We start from the raw sequence: 16,363 nt of genomic DNA on the forward strand, positions 1-16,363 counted from the left end.
CCCTACTGAAATGCTACTGATTTCGGTGGTGTGGGAGAGGGATTAAGTGGTTAGGGGAGTGAGGGGAGATCCCATAATAAAGGGATACAAAGGGGTGACCAAGTCAACCTTTATTTGAATTTTGAATAATTGTTGCTATCAAATGATTTGTTGGAGGGATTGGATGGGGTGGCCGATTATCCTTCATGATACTAGACTAGGATAATACTAATTAGTTAATTAAATGGTGCTCCCAAAAATAAAAGAATTATCCTACTAATCAAATATAAAGAAAGGATTAAAGGTGTGAGTTGGCAAATGAATTGTTTAACAATTCCAAGGGGCCGAAATTATAATAAAAGAGGAGGGGAAAATATTTCTTAAATATTGAACTTTAAATCTTTAGTGTATTATCTACTCATTAAATATTTTAAAGAATTGAGTAATTAATTATTGAACTCAATTTACTACTTATCTCAACTTATTTAAATAATTCTTTAAACCTTCTTTTACAATAAATTTACTCATTATTTATCTTTAAATAAATTTTGGAAAAATGTTTTCTTACTAGTAAATTTTATCTCTTTACTCCAACTCCGGTCCGGCCTCACCGAATTAACTGAAAAGAGAAAAATCTAAGCTACTGGATAAAATAATTAACCTCAAAGAAAACACTTAAATACTCATGCAATGAAGTCAATTAAATTTAAAATACTAGAATTATGCATGGCTTATACGCAGTCTAATTACGGGTTCTACAACTCTCCCCCCTTAAAAGAAATTTCTTCCTCGAAATTAGAACTCACCGAATAACTCGGGGTAACGATCTCTCATCTCCGGCTCAGACTCCTCTGTAGCTTCCTTCTCTGAATGGTTGAGCTATCTGACTTTGACTCGCTTAACCAGCTTGTTCCAAAGCTTCTTCTCCTGGCTGTCTAGGATCTCGACTGGCCTCTCCTCATAAGATAGGTTCGGAGTAAGCTGTAACGGCTCAAAGTTCAGGACATTCGAAGGGTTCGCCATGTACTTTCTCAGCATGGAGACGTGGAACACATTGTGTACTCCGGCCAGATTCGGCGGAAGAGCAACACGATAAGCTAGCGTCCCAACTCTGTCAAGGATCTCAAAGGGTCCAATAAATCTCGGGCTGAGCTTCCCTTTCTTCCCAAATCTCATGACACCCTTCATAGGTGCCACTTTCACAAAAACATGATCGCCCACTGCAAACTCTAACTCTCTCCTCCGCTGATCGGCATAACTCTTCTGTCAGCTCTGAGCAGTCCTCATCCTATCACTGATCTTGACTACTACATCTGCAGCCTGCTGAACAATCTCTGGACCCAACTCTGCTCTCTCTCCTACTTCATCCCAATGAACAGGAGATCTGCACTTGCGGCCATACAGTGCTTCATACGGAGCCGTACCAATAGAAGACTGGAAGCTGTTATTATAGGTGAACTCTACCAATGGCAAGTTCGACTCCCAACTCCCAGAGAAATCAATGACGCAAGCACGGAGAAGATCCTCCAAAATCTGAATAACTCGCTCTGACTGCCCATCGGTCTGCGGATGGAAAGCTGTGCTAAACAGCAACTTCGTACCCATAGTCGAATGCAAACTCTTCCAAAACGAGAAAGTGAATCTGGGATCTCTGTCAGATACGATAGTTACTGGAATGCCATGAAGTTGGACTATCTCTCGGATATACAACTCCGCATACTGTACCATGGTGAAAGTCGTCTTAATAGGCAAGAAGTGCGCTGATTTGGTAAGACGATCTACAATCACCCAGATAGCATTCGATCATCTGGCTGACCTCGGCAATCCGGTGACAAAGTCCATGGTAACATTCTCCCACTTCCACTCGGGAATAGGGAGAGGCTTGAGCAAACCTGTTGGTCTCTGATGCTCGGCCTTCACTAACTGACAAGTCAGACACTCGGATACGAAACGTCTGATGTCTTTCTTCATCCCTGGCCACCAATACAATAGCTGCAGATCTTTGTACATCTTCGTACTCCCAGGGTGAATAGAGTACGGCGACATGTGGGCCTCTGATAGAATATCTGCTCGGATAGTATCACTGTTAGGCACCCACATCCTGTCTCAGTATCTCACTATACCGTCGCTGACTGAATACAAGACACTGCCCTTGGCTTCATCTCTCTTCTTCCACTGTGCCAACTGCTCATCTACTTGCTGACTGCTGCGAATACGGTCAATAAGAGAAGACTGAATCGTCAAGGTAGATAGACGGGGAACTCTACCTTGATGATATGACTCTAGATCGAACTTCTGCATCTCAAGCTGAAGAGGTTTCTGAATCGTCAAATGAGCCATCACTGCGACTTTTCTGCTTAATGCATCTGCAACTACATTAGCTTTACCCGGGTGGTAGCTAATATCACAGTCGTAGTCTTTCACAAGCTCCAACCAACGCCTCTGACACATGTTCAGCTTCTTCTGCGTAAAGAAATACTTGAGGCTCTTGTGGTCGGTAAAGATCTGGCACTTCTCTCCATACAAATAGTGCCTCCAAATCTTCAATGCAAAAACTACGGCGGCCAACTCTAGATCATGGGTAGAGTAATTCTTCTCGTGGATTTTCAGCTGTCGAGAAGCATATGCTATCACCTTCCCATGCGGCATCAATACTGCGCCAAGACCGAGCTTCGAAGCATCGGTATAAAGTACAAACTCACCGGGCCCTGACGGCATGGCCAAAACTGGTGCTGAGATAAGAGCTTGCTTCAAAGTATCGAAGCTCTTCTGGCACTCATCGCTCCACACAAACTTCACATTCTTCTTTGTCAATGATGTGAGTGGAATGGCAATGGAGGAGAATCCCTGAATGAATTTCCTGTAATATCCTGCTAGCCCAAGAAAACTGCGGATTTCGGATGCATTCTGAGGCACAACCCAATCTCTGACTGCTGCAACTTTTGCTGGGTCTACCGTCAATACCACTGCTAGAAACGATGTGGCCTAAGAACGCCACCTTCTTTAACCAGAATTCGCACTTGCTGAACTTCGTGAACAACTTATGCTTCTGCAAGGTCTGCAACACTGTGGTCAAATGTCGGCTGTGATCCTCCTGATTCTTGGAGTAGACGAGAATGTCGTCTATGAATACTATCACAAACTGGTCAAGATACGGCTGAAATACGCGATTCATGAGATCCATGAAGATCGCTGGCACATTCGTCAGACCGAACGGCATCACAAGGAACTCGTAGTGGCCATAACGAGTCCTAAAAGCAGTCTTGGAAACATCAGCATCTCTCACCCTCAACTGGTGATAACCAGAGCGCATATCAATCTTGGAGAAAATCGAAGCTCCCTGCAACTGGTCAAACAGATCCTCAATCCTCGGAAGTGGGTATTTATTCTTCACTGTAACCCTGTTCAACTCCCGATAGTCAATACAAAGTCTCATAGAGCCATCCTTCTTCTTAACAAACAAGACTGGCGTGCCCCAAGGTGAAAAGCTAGGGCGAATGAACTCCTTGTCCAGAAGTTCCTGCATCTGCTTCTTAAGCTCTGCCATCTCTGTCGGTGCTAGTCGGTACGGCGCTTTGGATATCGGAGCCGTACCTGGCATAAGCTCAATGGAAAACTCCACCTCTCTCTCGGGTGGCATACCAGAGACGTCTTCGGGAAAGACGTCTAAGAAATCTCTGAGAATCGGAACATCTGAGGCTGACTGGCTGGGTTCCTCGGGGACAGATAAAAAGGTCGCTAGAAATGCCCGACGCCCTCTATTCATGAGCTTCCTGGCCTGAACATAAGGAATAATGCGCGGTAAAGGAAAGTACCTGTCCGGCACAAATAAGAACTGCTCCATTTCAGGCAGTCGGACAAGAACAGATCTCCGCTAGAAGTTTATCAACACTCTGTTCCTCAATAGCCAGTCCATCCCTAGGATGATGTCAAATTCTGGCATCGGTAGCACAATCAGATCCGCATAAACAAGATTACCGTGCAGCTCAAGGTCTATATCTCGGATAACATTGGTAGCTGCCATCTCCTCGCCTGACGGCAACACTACTGAAAAGGCTATATCTAGCCCAATGGTCTTGATCTTGAGAAAGTTTGAAAAGACCTCCGAAATAAACGAGTGAGTGGTCCCTGAATCTATCAAGGCCTTAGTAGCGGAACTAGATATAAAAATTCTCCCTCAAAGATCGGAACTCTAAGTTGAATCCAATAGCTACAAGAACCAAACTTATAGACATGCAAAGGCCAGAGTTCTTCTAACTTAAATCCCCAAAATACTACTGAGTAGAGCATGCAATCCTATCACAGTTCTAAGTTCAATCTTAATCCCTATTCCCAAAACACGGAAATTCAAATAATAACTTAAAGCTTAAAGGTACCTGTCAACAACATAGTCTCCGGGTTTGTTTCCGTGGCATGGAGAGCAAAAACTCTGCCTTGGGTAGGCAGATTCCTCTGAGGGCACTGCAGCAACATGTGGTCTGGACTGCCACACTTAAAACACTTTCCTAAGCCAGACTTACATGCTCCAGGATGGCGGCGTGAGCACTTGGGACAGACTGGGTGCTCATAAGTCCTCAGGGCTGGGCGTCCCCGCTGCTGCTGCTGCTGCTAGCCTCTGTTTCTAGGCGGTCCGTGAAAAGGCCTCTTGTTCTGCTGCTGATGATGATGAGGAGGAGGACGGTGTGGTACCTGGACTGGGCGCTTGCCCTGGCGATCCCTCTCGATATCCCGCAGATCCTGCTCTGCGGCTAGGGCTTTGGAGACAACAATCTCATAAGTAGCAGGGTCAGACACCCTAACATCCCGGCGCAAGATCGGCCGTAGACCCACCACGAAATGCATCAACTTGGCTCTGGCATCATTCGCTATCAGGGGCACAAAATGACAGCCCCTCTCAAACTTACAGATGAACTCCGTAACCGTCATATCTCGTTGTCTCAGGCTCATGAACTCAGTGGTCAACCTGGTGCGCACTTCCTCGGCAAAATATTTGGAGTAGAAAACCTCCGTAAAGCGCATCCAAGTTAGTGTAGCCAAGTTCAGGGCTACTGCTGCTCCTTCCCACCATAAGTGGGCATCTCCACTGAACAGATAAGTGGCACATCGGACTCTGTCTGCATCTCCAATCTCCATGAACTCGAAGATAACCTCGAGGGATTTGATCCATCCCTCGGCAGTCATGGGGTCAGACGTCCCAGAAAACTCCTTCGAACGCATCTTCATAAACCTCTCATAAACAGCCTCGGGCCCTGTCGGCCTGGCTGCGGCTGCGGCTGCTGCATTGTTCCCCGCAAACTGTGCGAAGAACTGCGTCATCCCAGCTAGCATCTGGGCATTCATATCCGGCGGAGGAGGAGGAGGAGGAGGAGGAGGAGGAGGTCTCTGCCTCTCTTGTCTCTAATCAAACCCGTTTTCATGACGGTGCACACCACCCCCTCTCGGGCGTCCTACCTGACGTCTAGGAGGCATAATGTTCCAAACATAACCCATACGTAACTAACATGCATAATTCAAAATTTTATTTTAAATGAACACTGAAATACTGAAAATCTGATCGTAAACTATTTCATGGAAGCATGCTGTTAAAATAATTCATGTTTTAAATAAAATGCTGAAAAGTAAAACTTACAGACCAAAGACGTGACTTCGTGAGCTTCTCGTGGTCAGTAGTAGTGTAACCCTATACAGAATCATTGCTCTGATACCAACTGTGAAGGCCCGAAAATCCTTGCTTGAAAATTTTGAGGAAATTTAAAAAGTTTCTTTTTTTAAAGAACTTAAATTGCCTCATTCATAAAATCAACTGATGAATCAAGTTCAATGTTTAAAAATATAGCAGCGGAAGAAAATAAAGTTTGCCAAAAATAACAATTTAAGAATATTCAACAACGGATAAAAATGTTTGCATAAAATGGTAACATTATGCAAATGAGGTCCTCGGGTGCTACTACTTCCGACCCAAGCTGGCTCACTGGTCCCCGCCCTCGTCCCCATGCTCATCAGTACCTAAAACAATCAAGTCTAGTGAGCCTAAAGACTCAGCATCAAAATATCGTAGGTAACGAGTAAATACTAAAGTAAAATTTGCATGGGATAAAATATCATGTCATGAGGCATACTGAAAATGACTTGCACTGAGCAATATAATACGTGCATGAGTGAATTAAATATCATAGTAAAAATGTTTGCTCCTTGGAGCCCTGTACTGAAATGACTGAGAATAATTTTCTGTTGAGATTATGGTCTACGCCTGTGGCTCCTGCACTGAACTGAACTGATCGGTAACTGGCTACCGGGGAGTATCAAACTGAACTGAAGTGATCGGTCACTGGCGACCGGGTGGTACCAAGATGAACTGATCGGTCACTGGCAACCGTGTAAAATAATGCTCCCATAATAGTGAATTGACCACAAGCAATATCGCATAAATCTCAAAAATAAGTATTTTTTATTTTCATTCACGTAATATAATTAAATGACATAATGAAAATATCCTGTATATTTTACCAACTAGATTGGATCGCTCCCATGCTCGCTGCAACCTAAATATGCCATGAAAAATATGCAATAGATTATACTTGACCAAACTATGCAATTAAGTTTGAAAATGCGACAATTACGTCTAACGACTTCGTATTTAATCATGACTCCGAAGCAACCCGAACCAACACTGAACCGACGTATAGTCATGATTAAAATACGCTTAAAATTATGAACTAATGGTCCTAAAATGATGAGGGTCGAAATCTAGGTGAAATGGAGGCCAAAACAAGAAAGGCTCTTTCGAGAGTCAATTTGGCACATCGCACCGTAAATTCTCGTATGACCTCAAAAATGATCCGAATCATGAACGGTCAAAAACACACCTTCCTAACTCGATGAGGCACTGTCCAGTCCAAGGCCATAGGCTAAAAGCCAACCGAGAACTCGAACGAGCCACCGAACCGACACAGCAAGTTGCTGTACAAAAATACAGCAACTGTGCTGGGTTTGCTTGCGTCGTTTTCGAGGCTAATGGCCTTTGGGGCTTGAACCACTGACCAAAACCTCTCACCAACATCCCAAGGAATGATTTGAACCATGGCTAAGGGCCCTAGGCCAGCCACAATTCACCTCATTCCAGCAACCAACCGAAAGTTCCTACCCGAGAACAAATTCTGCACGTCGGGCTCTTGTTCTTGTTTTGCTGTCACGGATCGTTCCAGTGGTCATTTGATTGAGCATGACACAATCTAGACATCTAGGGGCATGGTATGAACCGTGGCTAAGGGCCATAGGCCAACCAAGATCCATACCATTCCACAAAACTCGAAGCACAAGTGCTGTCAAAAACCGAAGGGCTGAGAAGGGGAGGGGCTGTTCTTGCTTTTTATTTAAAAACCGGCGCACCATGGACCAAGCCACCAAAAGGGCACCTTAGTCACGTCTTAGACATGCTAGGGAAGTGATCCAACCATGGCTATGGGCCTTGTGGCATCCATGATCAGATCCATTTCCATTATGACAGCAAACTGAATTTTCGAACACAATTCTGCACCTATGGGGAGCTTGCTGTGATTTCGGTTTTCCAGCAAGCATGTGGACTGAATGAATGGACCAACATGGTCCTAATGCATCCTATTACATGTCTAGGAGCCGCCTTGGGAGCCTGGAGTCGAACCATAACCTATAGCAACTGAAACAAGAGAAAACCGTGAAGAGCATCATGAAAGTCGAAAAATTCTGCACATGCATTTCGAAAATGCTTGATGTAAATTTCGGTTTTCTTTTGTAAAAATCATGTAAAAGTGATGTTTAAAATAATAGTAGGACTTGATTGAGGTTTGAAAGAAATCTAGACATGCCTTGGTTTTCGTTTGAACGAAAGAATACGACGACTCGGCGCGGAGGAGGTGGAGTGATTTTCTTTCCTTTTCTTTTCTCTCTTCTTTCTCACTAATTCTCTCGATTTCTTTCTTGGTTAACCCTACTGAAATGCTACTGATTTCGGTGGTGTGGGAGAGGGATTAAGTGGTTAGGGGAATGAGGGGAGATCCCATAATAAAGGGATACAAAGGGGTGACCAAGTCTACCTTTATTTGAATTTTGAATAATTGTTGCTATCAAATGATTTGTTGGAGGGATTGGATGGGGTGGCCGATTATCCTTCATGATACTAGACTAGGATAATACTAATTAGTTAATTAAATGGTGCTCCCAAAAATAAAAGAATTATCCTACTAATTAAATATAAAGAAAGGATTAAAGGTGTGAGTTGGCAAATGAATTGTTTAACAATTCCAAGGGGCCGAAATTATAATAAAAGAGGAGGGGAAAATATTTCTTAAATATTGAACTTTAAATCTTTAGTGTATTATCTACTCATTAAATATTTTAAAGAATTGAGGAATTAATTATTGAACTCAATTTACTACTTATCTCAACTTATTTAAATAATTCCTTAAACCTTCTTTTACAATAAATTTACTCATTATTTATCTTTAAATAAATTTTGGAAAAATGTTTTCTTACTAGTAAATTTTATCTCTTTACTCCAACTCCGGTCCGGCCTCACCGAATTAACTAAAAAGAGAAAAATCTAAGCTACTGGATAAAATAATTAACTTCAAAGAAAACACTTAAATACTCATGCATTGAAGTCAATTAAATTTAAAATAATAGAATTATGCATGACTTATACGCAGTCTAATTACGGGTTCTACATTAAAAGCTTAAGAAAATGGTATTAATGCATTCTATTATGGTTTGATCTTGTAGAATCATCACCAAGTGCCAAGCTAGTGTATCTCTATTTGGTTGTAAATAGATTCTTCCTTTGAATGAATATCATGAGCTATATTTATGATAAAAGAAGATTCAATTGATTTTAACTCCTTTAAATCATTGATTATGTATATTGTATGTTTTGATATTTTGAAAAGAAATGGAATTGAAGCCAAGGGCAAAGTAAAGGAGCTAACTCTTTAGCACGCATGCCACGTGTTTGACAAAATGATTCAATGAATGTTTTTATGGAATATTACGGTTAAGAAATGATACGGATTCATTCTTTACACAATTGTTGGGATTTGAGTTTTCTTGAATATCTAATTTGCGGATCTTGATTTGAAATAGTATTGAATTAATTATGAATTTTGAACAGAAACAACTCTGTTTTGATAGATGATCAAAGTTCTTGAGTTATAGTAGAATTCAGAGGTTCAGGACTTCTCAACCATAAATTTCGATCTCTTTTTGGTAATATTTGAATGGTATGTTATGGTCGGTAACATACGAGGTAAAAGTATCATTTTTATTTTAAATTTAAAATTCGATGGCTTGATGAATTACTTGTGATTTGTTGATGATTGATCTTTTGAGATGAGCTTATTATGATATTGGCTTGATGAGATTGAAATTCATCATTGCATTGCATATTGAGCCACTTTTCTATTCATATTTGATATGGCTGAGGTCGCCTTGACTTATTGATTTATTGGACGTATGGGGCTATAGTTGAGTTGGCATAGTGTATGCGGAGGTCGCTGCTATGGCCTGAATACTATCTATAGACGCACCATAGTCCTGGGGATTGTAGAACACCGCACACCACCCCGAGCGGATGAGTCGGTGGATGTTGCTGGGGTATTCTCTTTCCTTGGGTACCCTATGACAAGATGATTCACTTGATCTTGAGATTTATTGATAGCCCACAGCTTCTGATCATACATTGCATTATATTGCATCTTTATGAATTTATATGAAATATTTGAAATTTTAATTCTCATATGTTATTGATTGTATCATACTGGGTTTATACTCACCGGCACGTCGGCTACCTCTTGTTTTCATGTGCTTGACGGTAGGTGAGGCGAGGCTTGGGATGCCAGAGTCCAGCTCCAGGCGAGGAGATACGAGTTAGAGTGGGATTCTCGGGTCTTAGGAGCTATTTGATGATGTTTGGATTAATTTGGCCACTAGTTTATTTTGGTATGTTGAAACTTATATTAAAAATTTGAGACCTTAAAATTATTTTGAAGATGTTTATGTCAGTTTATGAACAACAAATTATATATTTTACTAAATTTTTTGGTTTGTTACATTTATAATTATTTGTATTAGATTTCGGACCCAGGACCCCACAGTTAGCTCCTTTACTTTGCCCTTGTCTTCAATTCCGTTTCTTTTCAAAATATCAATACATACAATATACATAATCAATTATTTAAAGGAGCTAAAATCAATTGAATCTTCATTTATCATATACATAGTGCAGAGGCCCTAAAACTTCTTGCTTGAAAATTTGCGGAAAATTAAAAATTTTCTTTTTAAACGAACTTAAATGGCCTCATTCATAAAATCGACTGATGAATCAAGTTCAATATTTTAAAATATTGCAGCGGAAGAAAATGAAGTTTGCCAAAAATCACAATTTTAAAATATCCAACGACTGATAAAATGTTTGCGGAATAAAATAACAACTGCTGCTCTGAGGTCCTCGGGTACCACTACTGCCGACCAAAGCTGGCTCAGTGGTCCCCGCCCTCGGCCCTGGCCTCATCAGTACCTACAACAATCAAGTCTAGTGAGCCTAAAGACTCAGCATGCATATATCGCAGGTAACGAGTAAAAATCTGAATTAAAATATGCATGGGATAAAATATCATGTCATGAGGCATGCTGAAAATAATCTGTACTGAGCAATTATAATACGTGCATAACTGAACTGATAATCACAGTAAAAATGTTTGCTCCTTGGAGCCTGTACTGAAATAACTGGTAAAATTTTCTGTTGAGATTATGTTTTACGCCTGTGGCCCCTGCACTAAGCTGAACTGATCGGTAACGGGCTACCATGGAGGCTGAAACTGAACTGAGCTGGCCGGTCATTGGCGACCGGGTGGTACCATACTGAACTGATCGGTCACTGGTGACCGTATAAAATAACACTACCACATAGTGAATGAACCACAAGCCATATCGCATAAATCTCAAAAATAATCATTTTCTATTTAATGCACGTAAAATAATTAACTAGCATAATGAAAATGTCCCGTAATTTTACCAACTGGATTGGATTGGATCGTCCCCAGGCTCGCTTCAACCTAACTGTGCCATGAAAAATATGCAATAGCTTAAACTTGACCAACTATGCAATTTAGTTCAAAAGATGCGACTATGACGCCTAATGACTTCGCATTTAATCATGAATCCGAGCCAACCTGAACCGACACCGAACCGACGTATATTCATGATTAAAATACGCTGAAAAATCATAAAATAATGCTCCTAAAATGATAGGGTCGAAATCTAGGTGGAATGGAGGCCAAAACACCAAACGCTCTTTCGAGAGTCAATTTGGCACATCGCACCGTAAATTCTCGTACGACCTCAAAAATGATCCAAATGACAAACGGTTGAAAACATGACCTTCCTAACTCAATGAGACACTTTCCAGTCCAAGGCCATGGGCTAAAAGCCAACCAAGAACTCAAACGAGCCTTCTAAACGACACAGCAACTTGCTGTACATTTCCAGCAGCTGCACACCCGTGTAACTTGTGTTGTTTTCGAGACTACCGGCCATTGGGGCGTGAACCACCAACCAGAGACTCTTACCAACATCCCAAGGAATGATTTGAACCATGGATAAGGGCCCTAGGCCAGCCACAATCCACATCACACCATAACTCATTCGAAGGGTCCAACCGAGAGCCAACGTGCATGCGTGTGTAGTGTTTTGCTTAGATCGATGCCTTGCGTCCTTCCAGTGGCCATTTGATTGACCATGGCACGATCTCGACATATAGAGGCATGATATGAACCGTGGCTAAGGGCCATAGGCCAACCAAGATCCATACCAAGCAACAAAAGAAACGAAACCATATGCTGAACCAATGAAGAAGCCGAATGGGGAAAGGGGCTGTTCTTGTTGATTATTTAAAAACCGATGAGCCATGGACCAAGCCACCAAAAGGGAGACTTAGTCACGTCTTAGACATGCTAGGGGAGTGATCCAACCATGGCTAAGAGCCCTTAGGGCAGCCAAGATCAGATCCAACCCCTTGACATAAAAACTGAAATTTTCGAACACAAAAAGGGACACAAATGGTGTTGCTGTCATTTCTTGCTTTCCAGCGAGCATGGGCTGAAACCGATGGACAAATGTGGTCCTAATGCATCCTATTACATGTATATAAGTTGCATTGGGATCCTGGAGTCGAACCAATCACCTGAAACTCACAAACCAAGAAAAACGTGAAGCTTGCCAAGGAATATCAAAAATTCTGCATGTGTTGTTTCAAAATGTTTTGACATGTATCTCGGTTTTTGCTTGATAAAACATGATCATATACTGAAAAATAATTGATAATATGACTTGATTGAGGTTTGAAAGAAATCTAGACATGCCTGGTTTCGTTTCGAAAGAAAACGAACGAAACGACGACGACGCGGCACGGAGGAGGTGGAGCGCTTCTCTTGTTTCTTTCTCTCGATTTTTCTTCCCTTGCTTCCTACTGAATTCCCACGGTTTTCCTCTCTCAAAAACACTCTGAATTTCGTGACTAAGGGAGGGAGAATGATGGTTAGGAGAGTGAGGGGGATAGGTGCAAGATATAAGGAAAGATATCAAGACTAAGTCTCCTAAATTTGAATTTTGAATTATGGTTTGATATCAAATGAGTTGGTGGATGCTTCTAGGAGGTAGTGGCCGATTTTTGCTTGTTTTCTAGTCTAGGATATGTCCATTAATTAATTAAATTGTGCTCCCCAAAAATCCTAGTATTATCATACTAATTACATGCAAAGAATTGGTCAAAGTTGATGAGTTGGCAAATGAATCTTCTAGCAATTAAGGGTGGCCGAAAATGCATGATAAATGGTCGGGTGAAATTGATTATCTAGTAAATTAATAACCCTTAAAAAAAAACTTTACTAATCCTTTAATTAATTTGGTGAGCTAACCCCTTAATTATGCAACTTAAATGAGCTTATTTTCTACTCACCTCAAGTAACTTAAATTAAATCCTCAAAACATCCTTACTAATTTAAATTAACTTACTTGCTAGCTAAATTAACTTCTGGAAATATTTTATGGATCTTAAATTCTATCTCGAAACTCCAACTCCGGTCCGGCCTCACTGAAATAACTTAAATGCTAAAAATCAAACTACTGAATTGAAATAATGAATAATTAACTTCAAATAAATGCATTTAAAATAATCATGCAATGAAGTCAATTACATTTAAAAATCTAGAATTATGCATGGCTTATACGTCTACTGATTTACGGGTTATACACATAGCTCATAAGATGCATTCAAGGGAAGAATCTATTTACAACCACTTGAAGATTTGATAATCTTAACACCTTGACAATAATCCTACAACACAATAACAATTATAATACCATCAGTCATTATATTAACAACTTTACTTCAACACTCAAACCAAACAACCCATTGTTTTCCCTTCAATCACTAACACAAGGAAATAAGCTTTCTTACCTTGCTTCTAAACTCTTGAGGAGAAGAACTTCTAATCTCCAAGAAAATATTAAGGCTTCAATCAAAGATTAATGGCTTTGAAGAAATTGGATTAAAGGAGAAATGAGGAACCCTAGCTCTAAACCGAGGGAGAGAAATGAGGATGAGAAGAAATGATACAAAAATCATTCCCCAATCTAATATATACCATCCTAACCTCAAAACAGGTTTTTGAGTATGTTACGTTGCTGGGCGCGGTGGCGCGTGATTTGGCGCAGCCGCGCAAGGGGCATTGCCCAACACCAAAAGTTTCAGCATAGGGCGCACTAGGGCGCCGTATCCTGGGCGATGGCGCGCGGAATTACGCCAAAAACGCATGTTTAGCATCCGAATTTTCAAAAGTGGTCAACATGAAAATTGTAGCCCTATGTCTTGGGTTGCACCATCAATTGGCCTCATGTCATTTGGAGGTCTAAGTAAAAAGTTATGCTCAATCTCCCAACAAGTGTCAGTGCAGGAACGACGATACACACGACACACTTCGGGCCACTTTTGTCTCGTCTTCCCTAATGATTTGACCAAAACTCAAAACATGAAAGTTATATCCTTATGTCTTATATTTCTATTGAAAGTGGCCTCATATCAATTGGATCAATATACAAAATATTATGCTAAAAACGAAAACTACTGCCACATTTTTCATACCGTTTCTGCACTTCCATTACCTATTTAGCTGAAATTCAACCTTTGATTCTACCCATCCATTATCTATTCCATTCTATAAAATTCATTACCATTCATACCATAACGTAAATCCAAAAACCATCACAACTACTGCCACAATTTTATTTTTTTCAAAATTCGGGCATTACAATTCCTCCCCTTTAAAAATAGATTTCGTCCTCGAAATCAATCATCAATTTCTAGTCTAACATGTAATGATCAATACTGAAAATAAAACCTAGAATAGAAGCGTACTTCATTTGAATAACTCTGGATATTTATGTCTCATTATATCTTCTAATTCCCAAGATGCCTCCTCGACACCATGTCTGTTCCACTGTACTTTAATCAACAGTATCAATTTTTTTCTGAGTTGCTTATCTTTTCAGTCTACAATTTGAATCGGTCTCTCAATGTAGCTCAAATTCTGATCTAACTCAACCTCATCGGGTGGAAGTACATGAGAAAGATCTGGATTATATTTTCTCAACATAGACACATGAAAAAACATTATGAACACCTGATAATGCAGGCGGAAGATCTAATATATAAGCCAAAATCACCAAAATCCATCACTGCAGCTCTCAGCATATCCTCTAATGTCTGAATAGTACGTTCTGACTGACCGTCTGTCTGAGGATGATATGCTGTACTCAAATGCAAACGAGTACCAAGGGCCTCATGTAAACTATGCAAAAAATGAGAAGAAAATCTGGAATCACGATCTGATACAATGGATTTAGGCACACCATGCAATCTCAAAACTTCTCTGATGTACAATCTAGCCATCTGATCATGCCTATATGTCATCTGATAAGGAATGAAACCTGAAGACTTGGTTAATCTATCAACGATAACCCAAATTGAATCGCAACCCCTCGGCGACCTTGGCAATTTCGTGACAAAGTCCATGGTGATATGGTCCCACTTCCGTTCTGGAACCTTAAGGCTATGCAAAAGACCACCTGGTCGCTTTCTTTCTGCTTTCACTTGTTGACAATTCAAACAACGAGATACAAATTCTGCTATGTCAGATTTCATTCTTTTCCAACAAAATTGTTTCTTAAAGTCATTGTACATCTTTTTACTTCCAGGGTGTACACTGAATTTACTGCAATGAGCATCACGCAAAATCTGTATCCTCAATTCTGAAATATTTGGAACTACAATATGATCATTCACAAACAAAATACCCTCATTATTGACCTGAAATTCTGATCGATGTCCTGATCTGACGAGTTCAACTGATTTTTGAATGCTTTGATCTAACCTTTGGGCCTCTTTAATTTTTACAAACAAATCTGGCTCTGCCTGAATCATAAATACTCTTACAGGTTGATTATCTACCACAAAATCCAAACCAGAAAGACAACATTCTTTTACTATATCAGATACATTGCTAGTGATCAAGGACATAATGCATACTTTTCTACTCAAAGCATCGACTGCTGCATTCGATTTGCCTGGATAATATTTTATCTCGCAATCATAGTCTTTCAACAAGTCTAACCAACGTCTCTGTCTCGTGTTCAGCTCCACTTGTGAAAAGAGATATTTCAAACTCTTATGGTTCGTGAATATATCAAATTTCTCCCCATACAAGTAGTGACGCCAAATCTTTAATGCAAAAACCACTGCTGCTAGTTCCAAGTCATGAACTGGGTATTTAGACTCATGTGGCTTCAACTGTCCTGAAGCATAGGCAACAGCATGGCCATGCTGCATTAATACACAACCCAGTCCTTGATGTGAAGCATCAGTGTGCACTGTAAATCCTCCTACACCTGATGGAATAGTCAAAACTGGAGCACTAGTCAATATCTGCTTAAGTTCAACAAAACTAGCCTCACATGCCGCTGACCAAATAAATGGTACATTCTTTTGTATCAGCTGCGTAATTGGCCTCGCAATATGTGAGAATCCTTCAATAAATCTGCGATAATATCCTGCAAAACCCATAAAACTACGCACCTCAGGAACTGATGTCGGTCTACACCAATTGATGACTGCCTCAACTTTACTCGGATCAACTGATATACCAGCACTTGAAATCACATGTCCAAGGAAAACCACTCTATCCAACCAAAACTCGCACTTGGATAATTTAGCATACAACTTTTCAGTTCTCAAAATTTGCAAAACAGCTCTCAAGTGCTCGGAATGCTCAAATTCAGATTTTGAATAAATAAGAATATC

The sequence above is a fragment of the Primulina tabacum genome, chromosome 2 (genome assembly GCF_025594145.1).
Source record: "Primulina tabacum isolate GXHZ01 chromosome 2, ASM2559414v2, whole genome shotgun sequence".
NCBI lineage: Eukaryota > Viridiplantae > Streptophyta > Magnoliopsida > Lamiales > Gesneriaceae > Primulina > Primulina tabacum.